At 39.5% G+C, this 21,694-nt stretch overlaps 1 protein-coding gene across 2 annotated transcripts in view; it reads left to right on the plus strand.

Annotated features, from left to right (window-relative positions):
* The first annotated feature begins 3,952 nt into the window (after positions 1-3,952).
* The window catches only part of FAM83B (family with sequence similarity 83 member B), an 81,729-nt gene continuing 63,987 nt past the window's right edge, over positions 3,953-21,694 (plus strand). The window contains exons 1-2 of one of the 2 annotated variants that reach the window (XM_036870798.1): positions 3,988-4,082; positions 5,401-5,733. The gene's annotated coding sequence lies outside the window, so the exon portion shown is untranslated. Of the gene's footprint in view, positions 4,083-5,400; positions 5,734-21,694 lie in introns of both variants that reach the window. The other variant, XM_036870797.1, reaches the window with a different exon arrangement.

Genomic DNA, 21,694 nt, shown 5'->3' on the forward strand with positions numbered 1-21,694 from the left:
TGGAAAAAAAACCCAGAAAAAACTATTATTAATCTACATATGTACCTAATAATATTTAATTATATTTGTTTCCGTACCTCTTTTCACAAAGAATCATACCATCTTTTTGGACTTTAAATTGTATTTAAGTTTTTCCACCTTTACACACACATGAACACACACACACAAACATACACACAAATGTCAAAGATTCAGATAAACATAGATAATTCCTAGGCATATCTACTATGCTTTATTAACTTTCCACCCTCTGCCCTAATTAGTGCCTGACATGATGCCTTTCCTACAGAAAACTCTTGATAAGTATGTGTTGAATTAATGACACTTACATAATACTTTATATAACAATTTAAATGTGGCACATAAATAAAATGAAGTTCATTTCAATGATTTCCACAGTAGTCATACATGAAATGTGTCTTAAGACAGTTAAACTGATGTGATGATTCATCCAGCTGTAGGTTTTGTCAACACTGATAAGGAATTTTGCTTCTTAACATTCCCTAAGGTACTTAGGGAAAATGTTATTGGTAAGCACAACTTGTTTTTTTATTGTTAAATGTGACATTCTTTCTGTATCAATGGCTTTATCTGCCTGGAAGCCATTGCCTTGAAGTGCACTAAAATGTTTATTTTAAAGCTCTTGAAAGGACCAGAAGCTTAGTGCTCCTTTGGTCTACAAATAATGACTGAATTCTGGTAACCCACTGAAATAGCTTCTTATCATTTTTCTAAGAAGTTTTGAAGTTACACGTGTTTGTTAAAAGCAAAATAAACAGTCAGAAAAAAAAAATGTCACCAAGAATATAATTCTCTTTTCCAATAAACTTTATTTGCTTTTTCTCTTCTATGACTTCTATATCTTTTATTTTTATGAATGTTTTTGTGCATCTGTATATTACTTTGTGTTATTCTATTTCATATATGTATAGTTTGTCTTCTCAATTAAATTATAAATATGTTGAGGATCAGAAAAAAAAACTGATACTGCTTTTGAATCTCCTTGTGCATGTGAACTCAATGTGGGAGATAGATCAAGATCTGTTGAGTGTAATTTAACATTGCCACTATTTTGTTCTTGGACTTCAGTCTAAATTTTGTCAAATGGGGTAAAGAAGCAATGAAGATGGACTTGCTGTCTGATCAATAAATATTGTCTTGGGAGCCTCTTAGTCAAGCATGCCATCTTCTCACTCATCTTTTTAGTAAAAGTATTATTTGTAAAATTCTACTTTTAGTTCCTGTTTTCAATCGAACCTGTTTAAAAAAATCATAGAGGTGAGAATGTATTAGGCACAGTTTTCATATGGAAAGACTGAGGGTTATGTGTGCTTTCCCACACTATCTGGCTCTTGTTCCTTACCACTATTCTTTCTATCCTTTGCTATTTCCTTTCCACAATCTTTCCCTGAGTGCCTATACACTTAGAGAGGTCCCCAACATCTCAGAAATAAATTCCACGTGACCCTGTTCCTGCCTCTTCCTACTTTTCACATACATGGCTAGTTTATTTCTTTCCTTCCCTCCACTGATAACTTTTAGCAGCTCCAGTTATTTCTTATTTCAAACGTTTGAACTTCCACATCCACTCTGACCCCAAATTATATTGATTTTCAGTCTCATTGGCTGTCAAATTGGTCTCTCTGTTGTCACTGCTGCTACCCTTGTCACCCTTTTTACACTACAGCTGGCCTAGCCTCTCTTCCTCACACCCTAGAATTTATCCTAAAGGGCATCAACTGTTAGATTCGTCCTTATTTCACCATCAGTCAATACCAAGTCTGTGCTTTGCAGCTTTGCAATCAGGGCTCTTCACAATCTGAGCCCAAGTATAATAATAGTGGCCACTTTGTATCACATATCAGTGCTATGGTAAGGGTTTTACACGTACTATTTCTAATTCATAATTCTCACACCAATCCTAGGCAGTAAATAACACTGACATCATTCTGTGGCTGAGGAAATATCTCTAAACTTTATTCCTAAACTTACCTTACAGTGCAGCCCTGCCACACCCATGGCCACATGTGGCTATTGCTGTGTAGGGTCCCAGAACTCGCTTTTACTTTCTCACCTCTAACCTTTCGTCTGCGATTGCAACATCTAGTTATATGTCAACTTCCATCTTCTGCCAAGTCTGCTCGTCAGTCAGGACCCAATTCAAACTCCAACATTTCTATTCTGTCAGCATTCCCCAGTAATCTAAGCAGGTAATCATTTCTTCCTCTTACCTGTAAAGCACACAGAGCCTTTCCACTTAAAGTTCTACTGCCTTGTGCTAGTAGCTCCCTTTCCTGTACATGCATCCTCTCTCCTCACCTAGCTTGCAGGATACTTAAGGTGTCAGGTCAATTTTATACATTCTCTCATTCCACTAAGGATGGAAAGCCCTTAGCATAGCGCCCTTAATGGATTCTTCCTCTCTACTGATACTTTCCTCTCTTTTGCTTTGAATAATTAACATTTTAGTAGATATAGATTGCACTTGATTTATGTACGAATGCATATGTTAATAAAATTCAACTTCCCACGGGCCCCTTTTAATTTTAGTCTAAATGTTCTTGTTGTTTTTTAAATAAGGTAAGCATATATTTATGAACATAGTTTCGAAATGCTCATAAATATTGTTCTTTTAATGCAGCATTATTTTTGAACACCAGCAAATGAAGATCCACACAGAGAACATGGATTGAGTGAGTCAGAAGATTTCATGCCAAAAATGAAGACCAGAATTGCAAAAATATTAAAAGGTGAGACATGGAAATTAGCAGAAACAGAAGAAAGAAGTTAAATGTGTAAAACAAGAATATTCTGCACATGCTGTTGAAGAAACTTCAGATCGCAGATACCACAATCTGGAAATTTAGCTTTGTGATGTGCTGGAACTTACTTTTACTTTCCACCTTTGTCCTTTGCTCTGTTTCAACATCTAGAATATGTACATTTCATTCTCCTGTGTCTACTCGTCAGTCAGGACTTAATTCAAATCTCAACAGTTTAGCATTTTCCTCAAGTGTTTTATTCAGGGCAGAATAGCCATAAAAGTCATTTAAAAAGTCAATTCCAGCTTATGATAATTGACACATCATGCCAGAAGTTTAAAATACGCCTATTTTTCCTAAGTTTCATTCTTTCCCTACTAGGCTGCATTTTTAACATTTGCTGCAAATGGCTAGATCTTGAAGACGACGTGATTATACAATTATTAAAAACACTCGAGACAGATTTACTGAGATGTAGAAGAAAAAATATAAAATTAATTTCATTAATTGCTGCAGTTATTTTATATTAAAACCAAATGATAGTGTCTCTATGTCCATAACATTGCTCCATAGCACCCACCTAGTGACCTGCTTTTCGTGCAGGTATTCCTTTCATCCAAATCAGTAATCAAGACAATGCAAAGTCAGTCCCACATCTTTGATGATACTTAAAATTCTTTCTTACAAAAAGATAAATTCACACGCAGTGTGTCTTCCACCTTTCCACTTCCTGCTCTCCTCCAAGCCCGGACACACTCGGGCGGTGGGGTAGGGTCTGCATTGCGGATCGCGGATGGGAATCATCTCCCTGAAGCTGAGTCCACCCGCTCCCTGGGGGTGGTACCACCCCGGCTCTCACCCAGCCGCCCTCCCGCCCCCGCGCATTCCTGAGCCCGGGACGCACGGGGGATGGGAGCTGAATGCCGCTCCGTGAGCCCACCCCCTGCCCAGGTGAGCGCTGCCGCCCTCCGGGTTCTGCTCGCCCGGCCGGGATGTCGCGACTTGTAGTTGCTGGTAGCCCCGAGGGCGGACAGGAAAGAAAGGCTTTCTATTTTGAGGGCCGAGGGTTGGAGGTCTGAGTTAGACAGGTTCCGGGGCGCTGGCTGGCTGCGCGGGCTTCGGTGCGACCCGGCTTGGGACCTGTTGCAGCCCGTCCCCACCCCGCCCTCGCTGGCTCGGCACCTGGGCCCGGGAGGCGCGGCCCGGGCAGGACCGAGCTGCCCTACGCGCCTGACGCGCAGGTGACTCCGCACCTCCGCTTCCTGGGACGCCAACCTTTGGCGCGGGCGCGGCTGCGCGCGGCTCGGGACGCTCCCGGCGGTAAGTGGGGTCCTGGCTCCCCTCCCCTCCCCTCCCCGGCGGGCGGGGGGCCACAGGGGCGGGGACCGCGGCCAGCCCGGGGCCGGACAGGAGGAGGGCGCGAACCTCCCCGGGGAGCGCGCGCGGGATCGGACAGTCGCCGGCGTGCAGAGTTCAGTCTCCTGCTTTTATCTGCTTTTCTTTCGTTAGCGTGTGGGTAAGAGTGAGTTGGGAAGTTTGAAAAGTTCAGTCTTGTGGAAGTTTGAAAAGTTCAGTCTCAGGCGAGCTGGGTTCCGGTGCCCGAGGGACAGGCCCCGCTCGCGGTGTACTTTGGATCATTTTCCTCTTGGCTCTGGGGTCGGCGGTGGGGAGAGTCTTGGGCGGCCTCCTTGGGAGGAAGGCGGCTGGATGGAGGAGGGGAGCTTGGGAAAAAGTGGGGACCGCGGCTGCACAGGGCGTGGGTGTCCTTTAGACCCAGCGTGGGGAACAGAACTCAAAAGGGAAAATAAAAGTTTGTACCTTGACACACTCTCCTATTTGTGTCCTATCCCACTTCTGCTCTCAGATTAATCCAGACTTGTGCTTTTCAAACTTTAGTTCCCCTGAGCCTGGGTCTGTGACCTTGATTAGCTCGCCCGGTCATTCTGGTTCCTATCAGATTTTAAGAACCACTGCTCCGGGGTGGTGGTGGCCTTAAAAGGAGAGGGGATTGCTCCTGGAAAGTCACATGGAGACTTTAGGTCTGTTCTTTGTGTCGTGTTGGGAGAATTATTACCTATATGGCCGGGGGGGGGGGGTGAAGAGGAAGATAAGGTATGTATGTTAGTAGTTGGAATCACGGGTATGTGAAGAGACAGTGGTGCTTTATAGGGAAGAGACTGGAAATTTGGAAACACAGGACCGCATGGAGACTGTGCCCGGAGGGGTGTGCTTATAAATTATCGCGTCTCAGCCCTAGCAGTGGAGATTAGAGCTAAGGAGGCCAGAACACTAGGAAAGAGTGGGGCTGGTAGCCAGCAGTCAAGGCCAGACGCTGATATCCAGCAGCTCCTTTCCAGATTCCCACTTGATAGACATAATGCTAGGTTACCAGCAGGCACCTCCCCTCTTTCCGTTTCTCATCCCAAACACAGGCAGGAGCCCCAGGGAAATCCATGACTGAGGCTGAATCAGTCCTGTCAAGAAATACGAAAGGGAACAGGGATGAAAGGGGCTCAGAAGAGGAAGCTGGTCTTTTCGGTTTTCCAAAATAACAAAAGAACAAGAGTGGCGTGGATCCGGATGGGGTGGGGGTGAGGCGGGTCTTGGTTCTGTTTGATTTCTTCCTGTCTTCCTGCAGTTCCTAGCATGATAGAGGCCCCCACGCCATCCAGTCCAAATTTCACCCCTTGCTTTTGAGCTTACGGCACACGTGGTGTACAAGCCTGTGAAGGATGCTGGCGGCACCCTGCAGAGCCTGCCTGAGGGGCTGGGTGGATCCTGCCTTTCAAGCTGGCACGTTTTAGACCCCAGACGCTCAGAATGTATTGTGGGAAGTATCACCCATTGAACAACTGCTGAAAGGGGTTGCGTACATGGAGACAAACCACACCTCTTGCTGCTGACTCAGTGATGTTTTTTGTGGTTACTCTCTGGAGATTGTTACTTTAACTGTAACTGACTAAACTTTTGGGTGATGGTTATTCTTTCTAGTACATCCCCTCCTGCTAGCAGACCCCTTACAGTTTATGGTGGAGCTTTTCTTGACCATGACTTACTGAACAGAAACAACTCACCTTCTTGCTTCCGGTTCCATTACATTATACACCTGTGAGTTTCCAGGATGTAACAGGGCCCTGTGAATCTTGCAGTGAAAATGTGATTCCAGTAAATCAGGCCTCTTCTGTAATGTAAATCTGGTTGGAGGAGACCTTTTGAACAGGCCCCACACTTAGCTTAATTTAACTAATTATTTGTAAAGTTACAAGTTGCCCTTGTTTAGCTAGTTAGGTAAGTTCATGTGTCTCCTGTAACTTGCCGAGTATGTGTGTCCCAGGGATGTTTCACAATTTCACAGCGTCTGTTAAACACAGTGTTAAAAATGTCCTTTTGATTACTTAATTATATCTAATTTGAAAGTGAAGTGTATTTTAGAACTTTGTTGGTGAATTTATCATTTGAAAATCAGAATACACTCCGCAACCCCCAACACCATGGAAACAGAATTCTAAATGATGGATTTTAGGGGTTCAATGGGTTAACTTTTATACAAATAGCACCTAAGCTCCATCAAGAATTAAATCCACTGACCACCAATTTCTCTGAGAAAATTTTCTGGAGCCTTCAGATGACTCTTCCTCCTGAGGTGGGCCAGTGGGCTTTGGCACTGTTTGCGGTACCTATCCTGGCCCACAAGGTAGAGTCGGGAACCCATGGGGATTGGCATTGCCAATCATGGGAGATAAGTACTGTGGGCAGCTGACACAGGACGGGGTTGGGGGGGGGGATGGTGGGCTCCAGTAGAAAGGGTATGTGTGGAGGTGAACTTGAATGGGAGCAAGTTGGCTTCCATTTGGGAAGGAGGGTTTTTAAGGAGTCAGGATGCTAGCATGCATAGGAGGTAGGGGCGGGGGATCAGGGAGGTAAAAGATGTTTTGAGTAGCTGTGATGCTTTGAGGAAGATGAGCCTGGGTTGGAGAGATGATACCAATATAAGGGATATTCACCCATTGGACACATCTACATTGCAAAGTGCTTGAGTCACATGATCATGGCTTAATATGCAGAACTTTTCCTCGGGGGACATCTAATTACTACCCAGTTTGTATTTTGTTTTATTTTTACACTGTCCTTTGGAGTGAGCCAGATGTTCCCCAAAAGGCACGTGCCATTTATCTTTTGAGCTATGTGTCAAATAATTTGTAAACTCTGCCCATCCTTGGGGAAGGTAAGGTGGTGGTAGTGGTCAGCCTCTGGCATAGGTACTGGCATAGGATCTGGTGTAACCTCCATGTGCATGTATATAAATGACAGCCAGTAGGCAGTGGCCTATTTTAAAGAGTTTATACAAAAGCTGTGCAGTCATGTTGTGTAAAGGTTATAACTTTGTGCTGTTGTGCCCTATCCATTCATTCAACATATATATATTGACAATTATGCATCAAGCAATGTGTTCTACTCCGGGAATGTAAGGGTAACAAGATCCTGTTCTTGGATCTCAGGAAGCTCACAGTTAGGAACCTAATAAGTACAAACAGTTATTAATGGATCAGGTCCCTTTACTTAGTATTTCCTTCATACTGTGAAGATCTCAGCAGATATTGTATATGTTCATTAATCATTTGTGAAATTGAACATTAGGAGACCTGAGTTACTGGTGATTTTGGACGGAGTATTTAAATTCTCTCAGACTCTCAAGTTTTTCACTGGTGTGAAAGGGCTTGGATACATGATCACTGGTGTATCCCATTGTGCTCTGAAATTCTCTGTGATTGCTTTTAATTGAGGGTACCATAAAATAGTGTTAACTAAGGTCTCCCCAAGGTATCACTGGAATCTCGTTATTTCCACTTCTATTGTCCAACTTTCATTTCAAAGGGTTTTAGTTCTCTATTTATTATCACGTTGCTTCTCAGATTGTATAAGCATTACTCACTTGGGGAAGAATAGGCAGTTTTCAGAGCACTAAAAAGCGGCATCTTCCACCTCAGTGGCTGTAATAGAGTCGCTCACCATGGGATGTCTGTCTGGGCTGTCTTTTATATACATGCACAAGCAATGATGGCTTCACTTCAAAACAGCCCGTTGCTCCAAATACTCAGTATCATCTGACTCATTCAATAGCTGTTTCCTGATGTTTTTTAAAAAATGTATTTTTCTCAAATAAACGTAACTCCTGAATTATTGGTTTGAGAAAAGTGAAAAAAAGGTAAGATGTTTTTAGAGTAAGGAACTGTTGACGGTGTTTCCCAATGATTTCAGGGTTTTTTTTTCAGTCTCAACCGTTCCTTTGCTTTCCAGTCTTACTGTCCATTTAACCTTTTTGGCCTCTCTTTGTCCCTTCTCGTTCCTTCTCTTCCTTTTCTTTCTTTTCCTCAATCTTCTCTTTCTTTCTTTGCTCCTCCATCTCATCCTTTCTCTTGTCTTCTTTTGCTACCTCATCTTTCATCTTTTCTCTGTCCAGCCCTCCCATTCCCTACTTCTGTTTGTCTGTTTCTCCATTTGTTCACCTATTTATTTATTTATCTTTCTTCATGTCCATCTGTCATCTCCATCAGTACAGGTCTCTACTTTGGTACATTATATGTTTCTAAAAATCTGTAAAATCAAATTATATCAAAAAAACACATTACAAGGGAAATTTTATTCTCTGACAACCAAAATATAAATAAAATTGCCAGTTACATTTAAATGTTAAATACAATATTTAACAATACATTTCTAGCATTGTATGCATTTAAAAATTTGTTCTTTTCCTTCCTAATGGAACAGGTGTATAATGATCATCTGTTTAAAACTAAAGATTTGTCTCCTTTGACATATCCAATCATTTCAGTCTTTGCCTTGATTATATTCCATTTATTAGATAAGCATTTTATCACTACCATGGAGACTTTCATTTATCTATTTTTCAAAAACTTATAAGTTCAAGTTGGAATAAAATATTCAAATAAGAGTGCAAATAAGACAGTAAAAAGAGGGTAACGATGTTTTGAAACTGCATATTGACATGCTGACAGCCTTACTGGGCAGTAAATTGAAATATTTCTTAGTTGATGGATTAAAGACTGGATTTATCACAGAAGAGTTACTTTGAGTGTCAGTGTCTAATGCAGAAAAAGTCACAGGTCAAAAGAACTAAGGGACCACTTATACATATAATTGAATCTTTCTTTTTAAAATCTTAATAGAAAAATGATACTAAAGAAAATTGAAATGATAGCCTATGTCTACAATTTCCATGTCTATTAATGTGAGGCAAAAAACATCAGCCTCTAAACATTGAAAGTAACATGAAAAGTGCTTTATTACAAAAGCATTTGTTTATGCAATTGGCCAGTTCTTGTACACTCACATCTAAAGGTATTCCCTGAGAAATCAGTCACATCTGGTACATCCTCAAAGCCTTAATTCAGAGCCCTGTTATTAAGACAGTGTCTTCAAACTATATAAAATCCCGTGTTTTGTTTACAGAGTAGACTTACTCCCAGTTAGCAGGTTGCATCTTGTATGTAGAAGAGTTAGGACAAGAAACCTAAAGGGAAAAGAGCATAAAATCTATTCAAGGCCATTGGATCCCAAGTATGATTCCCCAGAAATTTGGGACAGGAGCCATAGATCATCTTAAGTACGTGTGTGCACAAGTCACATGTGGAGTAAGTGACTTGATAAAATCATTAATGATTTGAGTTGAAACAAATTGTTACTTTTGATTTTAATATCACAGCATAGTAATACCATTATCTGGGGGACACCCTCAATAGTTGTTTATTTTGTATACTTTCCATGTGAATGACTTTCTTGATTTGTACAGAGGATGGTTACAACTGAAGCACAGAGAAGATAGCTTTTGATAATGTAACCAGTGATAACACACCTTCAGAACAGTGCCAGGGTCTTTCCACTTGAAAATGTACATTGTTGTAGGGATTGCTTGTCATTACAGTTTCCCAGGTTAGAACCACGGTCAGAGAGATTAAAGCACAGTTACAAAGAGAGATCACAGGGAACTCAGGTTACTGTTTCCCTGAAATCCACAAGACCTAGAATCCATTATACAAATCCAGCAGCATTTTACACATTTTAAAAATGTGTTTCTTTATTTAGACCTGATTAATTTCTATGTGTGCAGTTGTTTTACAAACAAGTTAGAGGAGCCAATGAAGAAGCTTACTGAGAAATCAGTAAAAGGGCTGAAGTAGCATGGGCTAGTTTTCCAATCACATTTTTTGGGGGGGAATTTCTGGGAGAAAATAAAAGAGGATCACTTTATTTCAACTGTGATATAGCTAGCTAAGCACATCCGGTGATGTGTTTTGGGGTGTCTGTGAGCTTATTATGATTTTAGGCAGCCTCTCTGCTATTGGGTGGGGTTGTGTTCCTGTCTTACTAGTTGTTTGGCATAGGGTGTCTAGCACTGTAGCTTGCTGGTCTTTGCGTGGAGCTGGGTCTTAGTGTTGAGATGGAGATCTCTGAGAGAGCTTTCACCATTTGATATTATATGGGGCTGGGAGGTCTCTGCTGGACCAATGTCCTGAACTCGGCTCTCCCACCTCAGAGGCTCAGGCCTGACACCCAGCCAGAGCACCAAGACCCTGTCAGCCACATGGCTCTAGCTTCTTCCTAAAGTAGACACATTCTCATAAATATTTCAAGGTATCTAGAAGAAAGTGCTAGTCTTGTACTGACTAAGCCCATGGATCTCAGCAACCTCAGCACATACCTTTTTTTCTTTCCTGATGAAAAGTACAGAGCTTTCGCCTTTTCACTCAAAGGAAGCATTTTACATCCTCTCTCTGGCGTTTCCGAATTGCCATCTTCACTCCTCTTGCTTTGGGGTCGTTATTAAGTAAAATAAAGGTCACTTGAGCACAAGCCCTGTGACACCCCAGTCGGTCTGATAACCCAGATGGCCACCAAGTGACTCACGTGCAAGTTTTACGTACCTTTAGAATGGAGAGATTTACATAATCCTCGAAACCATAATCTGGCTTTGTAACAGGGTAATTTATTGGATAATCCGAAGCCTCACACTGCTGTGTTTTATCACGTTGTTAAAAAAAAAATGTCGATTTTTAAACTTCTCCGGGCTGCTCTGGAATATATAGTCCATGCCAGTTTCACCTTAATGATATACCAAACGTCTGTAATCATAATTAATTTAAACACAGAATGAATCCTTTCTTCCTGCTGAAATAAATCCATTTAATAATAGAACTGACATTAATAACAGAGGTGAAATGAGTCATGCTTTACAGCTAATTTGTATCACTATTTCCATTGAAAAACACAAGACTTTAAACTTTGAAATTAAAGATGATATAAACGGATGGAGAGATATACCATGTTCTTGGATTGGAAGAATCAACATTGTGAAAATGACTCTACTACACAAAGCAATCTACAGACTCAATGCAATCCCTATCAAACTACCAATGGCATTTTTTCACAGAACTAGAACAAAAAATTGCACAATTTGTATGGAAACACAAAAGATCCTGAATAGACAAAGCAGTCTTGAGAAAGAAAAATGGAGCTGGAGGAATCAGGCTCCCTGACTTCAGACCATACTACAAATCTACAGTAATCAAGAGAGTAAGGTACTGGCACAAAAACAGAAATATAGATCAATGGAACAAGATAGAAAGCCCAGAGATAAATCCACACACATATGGTCACCTTACCTTTGATAAAGGAGGCAAGAATATACAATGGAGAAAAGACAGCCTCTTCAATAAGTGGTGCTGGGAAATCAGGACAGCTACATGTAAAAGAATGAAATTAGAACACTCCCTAACACCATATGCAAAAATAAACTCAAAATGGATTAAAGCCCTAAATGTAAGGCCAGACACTATCAAACTCTTAGAGGAAAACATAGGCAGAGCACTCTATGACATAAATCACAGCAAGATCTTTTTTGACCCACCTCCTAGAGTAATGGAAATAAAAACAAAAATAAGCAAATGGGTCCTAATGAAACTTAAAAGCTTTTGCACAGCAAAGGAAACCATAAACAAGACCAAAAGACAACACTCAGAATGGGAGAAAATATTTGCAAACAAAGCAACTGACAAAGGATTAATCTCCAAAATATACAAGCAGCTCATGAAGCTCAATATCAAGAAAACAAAAACCCAATCCAAAAATGGGCAGAAGACCTAAATAGACGTTTCTCCAAAGAAGATATACAGATTGCCAATAAACACATGAAAGGATGCTCAACATCACTAATCGTCAGAGAAATGCAAATCAAAACTACAATGAGGTATCACCTCACACCTGTCAGAATGACCATCATCAAAAAATCTACAAAGAATAAATGCTGGAGAGGGTGTGGAGAAAAGGGAACCCTCTTGCACTGTTGGTGGGAATGTAAATTGATACAGCCACTATGGAGAACAATATGGAGGTTCCTTAAAAAACTAAAACTAGAACTACCATACGACCCAGCAATCCCACTACTGGGCATATACCCTGAGAAAACCATAGTTCAAAAAGAGACATGTACTACAGTGTTCACTGCAGCACTATTTACAATAGCCAGGACATGGAAGCAACCTAAGTGTCCATCGACTGATGAATGGATCAAGAAGATGTGGCACATATATACAATGGAATATTAGTCAGCCATAAAAAGAAACAAAATTGAGTTATTTGTAGTGAGGTGGATGGACCTAGAGTCTGTCATATAGAGTGAAGTATGTCAGAAAAATTTTTGTTACAATCTCCAAGTGACACTTGATAACATCTCCATTCTCCTGACAAAGTGCTCATTTGAAATAAGTGTTTGTGTTTTGTTTGTTTTTTTTAAAATTAATTAATTTATTTATTTTTGGCTGTGTTGGGTCTTCGTTTCTGTGCGAGGGCTTTCTCCAGTTGCGGCAAGTGGGGGCCACTCTTCATCGCGGTGCGTGGGCCTCTCACTGTCGCAGCCTCTCTTGTTGCGGAGCACAGGCTCCAGACGTGCAGGCTCAGTAATTGTGGCTCACGGGCCTAGTTGCTCCGCGGCATGTGGGATCTTCTCAGACCAGGGCTCGAACCCATGTCCCCTGCATCGGCAGGCAGATTCTCAACCACTGCGCCACTAGGGAAGCCCGTGTTTGTGTTTTTTGATAGAGATCTCTAGATTTATCTAATGACTTACAGCAGTCACTGGGTTTCTAATTATTTTCTTAAAAGTGCTTTACAAATGGTTAATATTTTGTATTATCAAAAAATTAACCTCTAGTTAATATAAACAAGTAGTTGCTTCAATCTTTAAGAGTTCTGCATGGATATTATCGTTTTATAAAAAAATTTATACTTTGGCATTTTTTGCCCTATCATACTTTAATCAACTCTCATTCTCTTACTTTGAGTTATTAACGCAGTATGTGATTAGCTTATTATTTAACAATTATGTCCATCCTGAGCATTAATGAGTGTGCTAAACAGAGAGTCTCCCCTATCCCAGCGCTCCTAGTCTAGTGAAGGAGGTATAGCAAATAAGGCCTTTAATTGATGCATCAGATGTGATAACAGGTGCCATGAGTGCTGTGGCACTCCTTGCCCTGGTTCTGGTCCTGACCCCTGAGAGTTGGGGATGACACTGTGCATCTCTGAGCTACTTACTAAGACCTCGTTAACCACATGTAGTTATTTTAATTTTATTTTTTTCTTTGTGGTCCCTGTGACCATAGCTTTATTTTCTGGACATTTTGTACTTTTTCATGTGTTGCTTTGTAATAATTATTAGACTTCAGAGTCTAATAATTATTATATGCAGAGTTTTAACTTAACTATTACAGTCAACTTAGCACATGACTGAAAAAAAGAGGAGGGCATTCTAAAGTCAAAAATAACTGTTGGGATACTTCTTTTATCAACTTTCTTTTTCCCCAGTGCCAACAATACATATTCATTGATACACATCTGGTAAATACAGAAACGTGTAAAGAAGTTTTAAAACATCACCCATAGAACCACCACTCTAAGACAAGCACTCTCATTTTTATGTGTGTGTTTCCTTTTGGTTTTGGGTGAATTTTCTTTAGTTATAATTTTGCTCTTATGTAGTTTGGTAACCTGATTGTTGTCCATATAGCATCATAACAGAAGCATTTTTGCCTGCTATTAAAACTACTAGAGACACCCTCTGACTTTCTTGGGTTTTTTGTTCATTTGTTTTGCATTTGTGTATAATGCTGTTTATATAACTTCAAAAAAATGTGAAGGCTGACTCTGGAGAATCCAGGACAGGGCATAGTAGGCAGGTCTTTGTTACACCTGACTAAGAAACGCTTTCCTAACCACTTCCTTGCTTCCAAACAAAGTTCGCGGGTTTGTGGGTATACCAGGTCTCTTCAGAAGGCAAAATAAATATCATCTTAAAATTTTAAAGCAAAGGGTCCCCCGGGAAGCCAATTTGTGACACATTATAGGACTCTATCCAAAAATATGTCCTCTGTGTGATTACATACAGAAAGAGGGTTCTCAGTAAGAAAGAGAAAAATAGAGCCTTATTACTAAATAAAACTCCTTCCTATACGACTACCTCACCATTTTTAGCAGTTTTTATGGCTGATATAGAGTAAGGCTTTTATCTCATTTAGTCTTTATAGAAACCCTTTGCTATCAGTACTGTTATTTTACCCGTTTTCCTGGTGAGGAACACGAGGTTTGGAGCCCTGAAATAATGAAGACCTAGGTCTTACAACCAGTATGTGGCAGAGCAGAAGTCAAATCCTGGGCCATCTTTCCCACTCTGGGTCACTGAGCCAACTTGTGATTTGTCATTTGCCTTTAAAATAATTCTGCTTCACCATTTCTTGTAATTAAAGACTACCCTAATATGCCTATCTTTGTGTTCTCTTTGGACTAAACATTCCAATTATTCAACTATTCTTTATGACATAATCTGCTCCCAAACCCTCCTCCATCCTATACTTGTATAGCTAGTTTTAAATGTAAATTCAAACTTTAAAATTTATTTTATTGAGTTTAATCCTATCCAGTTGATTTATTAAATTTAAATAAATTTATATTTCACTACTTAAGATCATTTTGAATTCATTTTGAATATTGATTCTGGCATCTAATATATATGCTATTGTTCAGTTCCGTAAACTGTATCAATGTTTTTCTATTTATTGGTCCAAATGGATGTTACACACATTGATCAGGACCAGGCAGAGATGGAGCATTTTGGCACAAGTTACAACCCATCAGGATGACCTTGTTCCATCCATTGGAGCTTCTGGCGTACTAATATCATAATAAAACACAGTTCAGGAACAAGTTAGATATTGGTCAAAGAGTAGTTTTACTCTAATTTCTCTTACATTTTAAGCCATGCATAGAGTAATCCTCTGCAGTTTGACTATTAAGTATATGTTCTCTCAGTAAAGTGTTTATTCTTTTTCCTACAAATTTCTTTACAGGAATTACTCAATAAATCCTTCCAAATGGTAGTGAATGATTATGTTTTAATGTCATTAACATAAATTGGTGGCCTTTATTTTCTTACATTTGAACTATAGTTTAGACTGGGGGTGCAAATATATTGAAGAGCAGCCAATACAATCAAACCCTGCAATTATTTTGATGTGAAAGTAATCATCATTCTATCCCCAATTAAAAGAGATTAAGGAAACTAATAAATGATTAGATGTTGAGCAAATGGAATTTTCATTTGGGATTTATAAAATGAGTTGGAGCTGCTTAGTTTTGTGCTTTTCATGAGTTTGATAAGATGGGTGATTCTGTTGGTGACCCACATATGGAGACATCTACACCCACACTCTGATTGCGTGTGCCACGCAGGCATGTATTCCTTGGCCTGCTCTGTGGAAGCCTGTGACCTGTGCTCTTGGATACTGGACCATTTTTTTGTAAGTGTTATTATGAAGCCAGTTTAGAAACTCCTAATACATTTGGATGCCAAAATTAGATATCAGATTGTCCTTGGCAGCTTCAGTATTATAGTGAATTTTTAATTTAACAGTAACTTCTTTAATGTTTTAATTGTCATCTTAATTTCTGATAATCAAAGTCAAACTTATCTTGGCAGGTACAAATTTGAACAAAGAAGAGATATATGATTTTGAACAGTGGTCCATCATAGATTATGATTTTATAAGACAGGGATGTTCTGAAACAATCCTTTATAAAACATTTTCTCATCTTCTGTAAGTAGACATTTTGATACACATCATAGAGTCAGTTCTCACCCCCCAAAAAAAGAGTGATATGAGGCATTTTTTCCTCAATATTTGAAAGACTATAAAATGTCCCTTAGTGAAATTTGCCTAACGTTGAAGTTATGTCAGAGAACTGGTTTTATAATACCACATAAACTAGAAAAACACTTGAAATTACTTGTGGAGGGTAAATTATTTTTTTATTAAGTTCCTTTATTTTACATTCTTTAAGGTTTACAAATAAAGACAATCAATCCTATGTGTGTTTATATTAGCTTCCTTGTGTTGCTATAACAAGCTACCACAAATTTTGTCCTGAAACAATAGAGTTTATTCTCTCACAGTTCTAGAGGCTAATAGTCTGAAATCAAGGTTTCCTCAGAACCTCATTTTCTTAGAAGGCTCTAGGGGTTAGTCTGTCCATGGCTTTCTCTTAGCTCTGGTGTTGCCAGAAATCCTTAGCATTCCAATCTCTAACTCTGTCCTCCTTTGGAGTTCTCCCTGTGTATTTGTCTATGACCTGTCTCTTACAAAGAAGACCCTATTTCCAAATAAGATCACATTCACTGGTACTGAGGGTTAGGACTTAAACATATTTTGTTGGAGGATACAATTGAATTCATAACAGCATTCAATAGCTGAATAGAAACAGCCTAAGACGGAAGTTGGGAAAAGGACCTCAAAGACACTGGCAACTCTGATCTGTTTGGTATTTTTCGGTCAAAGTCCTGATTTGGAGCCAGCTGTTTGCACATGAAATAATCATAACCTCAGACTATCTGTCATTTAAGAAGCTTGTAATTTCTCCTTGGAGCCTTTTTTCACTGACCTCTTATTTCAGAAGTCTTTTCAATGAATTTTCTTAGATCAGAAACCATAAACAAATGGAGACTATTTTTGACTGTTTGCTTAATACTGCAGTTGACAAAACAGTGCATAACATTGTTAATGGGATGACAGAAAACACTACCTGTTTTTGAATCCTAAAAGACTCTTTTGAACAAATTATTTTTGTATCTTTATAGTGTTTATACTGTAACAGATTGTTAAAACGTAAAATAGGAATAGTAGTATAATAATAATTATGGTAAAAGCTAAATATTTTAAGGGTATTACCTCATTTATTCCTTAGAATGACCTAATGCCACTAACATGTAACTGAGCAGGACCCTATGGGGCCTTCCTGGGACAGACCACTCCCCCATTATCTTCTGCTTTAGCTCCTCTCTGAAGTAACCCCTGTAATAGCATCTCATATTTCCTGAGTTTTTCAGATGTTAAAAACCACCACCAGATAGAAGAAATTAACTACTTGATGACCATGACCACATAGTCCCTAGACCTATTGGAGCCTAAGGATTGATACCGTTATCCCTTGTGACACCACCCTGGTACCTCACCATCAACCAATCAGAGAACTGTGCATCAGATGGTCACATTCCCTGAGATGTCCCTCCCTCACCTGGTCTTTACAAATGCTTTGCTGGAACCCGGTGGGGAGCTCGGGGATTTTGAGTGTGAGCCACCCAAGCCGCCAGTTCTCCTTGCTGGGCCCTGCAATAAGCCTTTCTCTGCTCCAAACTCTGATGTTTCAGTTTGATTGGCCTCACTGGGGGTCAGGAACATGAACTTGCATTCGGTAACACACACAGACTGAGGCTTGTGGACATAGGTCACTTGTCCAAGAGCTTCAAAATACAGTAAGTCCTCTACATATGAATGAGTTCTGTTCCGAGAGTGCATTCCTCAGTCCAATTTGTTCGTAAGTCCAACAAAGTTAGCCTAGGTACTCACCTAACACAATCAGAGGGCAAGCTGCAATTTCACTCACGCCTGACATTGATGGAACCCACGTTTGCATCTCGACACAACTTGAAGGTTCGTTATGTAGGGGACTTACTGTAATTTGGGAAGCAGGCTTTGAACATGGTGGTATGAGCCTGCACACAAGCTCTCACCCTCCCAGCTATGTGTTGTTTTTGTTTTTATTTTCTATTCAAGGCAGATGAAATTGCTCATCAGTATAATTTGTTTTGAAGTAATTGTAGATTCACATGAAGTTGAGAGAAATAATACAGAGGAATTCGTTGTTATCTTTTACCCAGTTTCCCTCAGTGGTTACATCTTGCAAAAACTGTTATTCTGTGTCACACCCAGTATAATGACGTGGATATTGTCAAGATCCAGAAAGTTTCCATCACCATGAAAATGCCCCTTGTTGCCCTTTTACATCCACCCCTTCTTTAGGCCCTGGCATTCGCTAATCTGATCATTTTTATAACTGTGTCATTTCAAGACTGTTTTATAAATGAAATCATGCAGCGTGGAATCTTTGGGAGTTGGCTTTTTTCACCCAGCATAATTTTCGTGAGGTTCATCCAGGTTGCTGCAGGCATCAGAAGTTAGTTCATTGTATAGCTGACTAATGTTCTGTGGTCTGAGGGTACCACAGTTTGTATAATTTCACCTGAAAAGGACATTTGAGCTGTTTCCAGTTTAGAGCTATTATGAATAAAGCTGCTATGAACATTCATGTACAAGTTTTTGTGTGAAGATAAGTTTTCATTTCTCTGGGATCAACCCCAGGAGTGCAATTTTTATCTCATGTGTTAGTTGCATATTTATATGCAGTTTTATAAATGAACCTGCCCAACTGTTTTTCAGAGTGGCCCATGCACTGAAATCTATTCTTTTATACCTTGTTTATAGCTTTTGTATTTACAGATTTAACATTTGGAATTTATACTTCCCGCAAGTTAAACTAAAGATTTGATATCAAATGCAGTGTATAGTGGTTTGGGGGCCTGGATTTGAATCATGTATTTTCCAAGGCTCTTTTTCTGGAGTGAGTCACTTAAATAGCAGCCGAGCCTAGCACTCTGCTCAGCTTTTATATCGTGGTGAGATTTTATTTTTCTCTACTTATTAACTCTATCCTGTATGTTGAAAGAATATACTTTCTAGGAGTTTTTAATGGTTATGAATTAAATAATGCTTTTTTTATGTTTAAAGGTACACCCAATTCATTTTATCCTCAATTATAGCCCTTCCAATATTTAATAATTGAACTCTCGAAAGTATTATATTAAGTCTATAACTAAATACTGGTGCTATTTTATTGCAGTAGCCGTTTATGTAGGTACCATTACCTTGCTCTCCTCCATTAAAATTTGTCCGTAGATGGCTCCTTTACAAGTATCCCTTGTAAACACCTCTTGCAATAAATGGATATCTCTAGGCATTGAAAGATAGCCTCTCTCCAGCAGGACAAATCAAGTGTATTTATTTCTTAACCCTTATAAATCATATCTCAACTTCAGTGCTTATGGCTGTTGCATTTTTCCTTTGGTGTGTTTTTCTGCATCATTTCTGACTTTGCTATTTGATTAGTCCTGTATTGTTTTGCTTTTTTCTCATTTTCAATTGTTTTTTCCTTCATAATTAACTTTTCACTTTATCCTCCTAGTTTTATTTTACTTTCCAAATCCCTCTGATCTTTATGATTTCTCAGCTTACACATAGTTCAAGAATAAATTTTTTATAGTTGCAGAGTACATATTTGTGTAGGTAAAGCTCAGAAATGAATATAGTTTTTTAAAGCACTTTATGCATTTTAATTTCCAGATAAGTCATAGGCAGTTAACATCACAAGTTATAGGAATTCAAAAGTTAAAGTTTAAAAATGAGTGCTCAGAAAACTTGGGATTGTTATGAACAATCAGCATTTACCTACTGTTTTCAACAATTACAAATAATCTGTGTGATTTTCATGTGATCACTGGATATTTGTCCCTTCATGGACTGGAATTATCAAATAAGAACCACACCTCATTAAACCTTAGGGAACTATACTTTCATCAAATGGATTGATCCTCTCAAGCAAATAAAAACCTTATTTCTTTGTTAAAAATGAGTGTTATGTGCCAAAGAAAACTGTAATGAACACCAAAAAGTCATCAATTAGTAGTATGATATCATGCATAGGAAGTGAGCAACTTGATGAACAGTTCTCAGCCTTGGCACTATTGACATTTTGGACCAAAGAATTCCTTACTGTGGGTGGCTGTCCTGTGCATCCCTGGCCCCTACACACTGAATGCCAGTAGCACCCTCCCCACAAATCCTTATAATTAAAAACATCTCCAGACATTGTTCTTGTTTGGGATGGGGGTGGGGTCAAATCTCCCCTGTTGAGAACCACTGGACTCAAATAAAATGTCATTTGAAAGAAGATGGCACCTTATACAAGATTGAGACATTTATGAAAGTTTCCTCATTGGCTTCCTGGTGCATGTCAATAGATTAAGTTAAATGTAATTAGGTAATAAAAGAAACAAATTTTACTTCTTCATACCATATCTCTCACACTAGCAGACAGCTTGGTATTTATTCCTCCTTCTGCCCATGGAGGAGTGAGAATGTGTTACCCAAAGCTCCACCATGATACCATGTGGGGCAGGAAGACGGTATTGCCCAGATCTCAGATGCCACATTGCACAGCCTGATGGTCTTGGGACCCAGGGACAGGTCCAGTCGCCTTGGCCTGGATCAAGTTATGGCTCAAGCTGAGGACCCTCCAGGAGACCGAAAGGAACATGTTCTGTTTTTATTTTTGTATCAGATTTACTCTTTAGGCTTTCATTACTGCTAGATTTTCTCTGTAAAAACTCTGAGCCTAGGGATGGACATAGGCTTATCTGCACTAAAATAGTAACGTAAGGTACTGTGTATCTTCCTCACTCCTCATCTCTGCCTTCCTATATGCTGGATCTTTTTCTGATCTTTTCTCCCCCAGCAAAACTTACGGCCCTATTTATTGTCCATTCCTTCATGACTTCTGTCTATGAGTAGTGACTCTTGTTACATATTTTCAGGTAAGGAGTTGATAAATGATAATGGCTCCCTGGGTTACCCTCCCAAATCAGATTTGATTTTTGGTAAACCTGAGACCAAAAAGTCTGAGTGAAGTGGAAAATTGTAAACTAGGGCAGGGCCACTGACAAAGATGTTTTTGGTCAAATAAGCCCTTTTGTGCTTGTAGCACATCATAGGGTTGTACTTTGTTTGAATCCACACAATGAAGATCCTGACTTCAGAAGCCTGGAAAGTCCCTTATTTGATTGAGATAAGGTCCAGTCCAGTATCTCATGCAGGGAATTATGGAACAGATAACATTTTGTGGGCATGAGGGATGGGGCGTGAGCTCACATAGGCAGATTTTAATTCCTAAGAGGAATCTGAATTGTCTTTGATGTCCTGAATTTCTTTATCACCTACATGTTGTCAAGCCATCAAATTTCAGGAGTTCATTCTTTGAACCATCACTTGAATATTCTTGTCACGTCCTCGCTGAGAGTTTGAACTCTGAAAGACTCTCCTAGCTACTTGTCTCTCCTCCACTCCCCTGATACTGCCAGACTAATTGTTTTAAACACAAGTTTTGCTGAATCACAACAGTCTCCAGTGGCCCTCCACACCTGGCTCCATTTTGTCTATTCAACTTTATCTCCTACCCCTAATACAAGGAACCTCATTTTCAGCAGACCAAGATTTTTTTTTTTTTTTAATTAACTCCTGAATGTACCAAGCACATACTTGTTCTGTGCTTTTGCTTATGTTTTACATTTTTATGTGGGATGAAAATATTCCTTCTTTCCACCTGATCATATTCTTACTCATTGCCCCAGGTTCAGCTGAAGCCCACCTCCTGTGCAAGGCTATCCGTAACTCTTTTATTCCATATTGATCTCTACT

The sequence above is a fragment of the Balaenoptera musculus genome, chromosome 11 (assembly GCF_009873245.2).
Source record: "Balaenoptera musculus isolate JJ_BM4_2016_0621 chromosome 11, mBalMus1.pri.v3, whole genome shotgun sequence".
Classification (NCBI taxonomy): domain Eukaryota; kingdom Metazoa; phylum Chordata; class Mammalia; order Artiodactyla; family Balaenopteridae; genus Balaenoptera; species Balaenoptera musculus.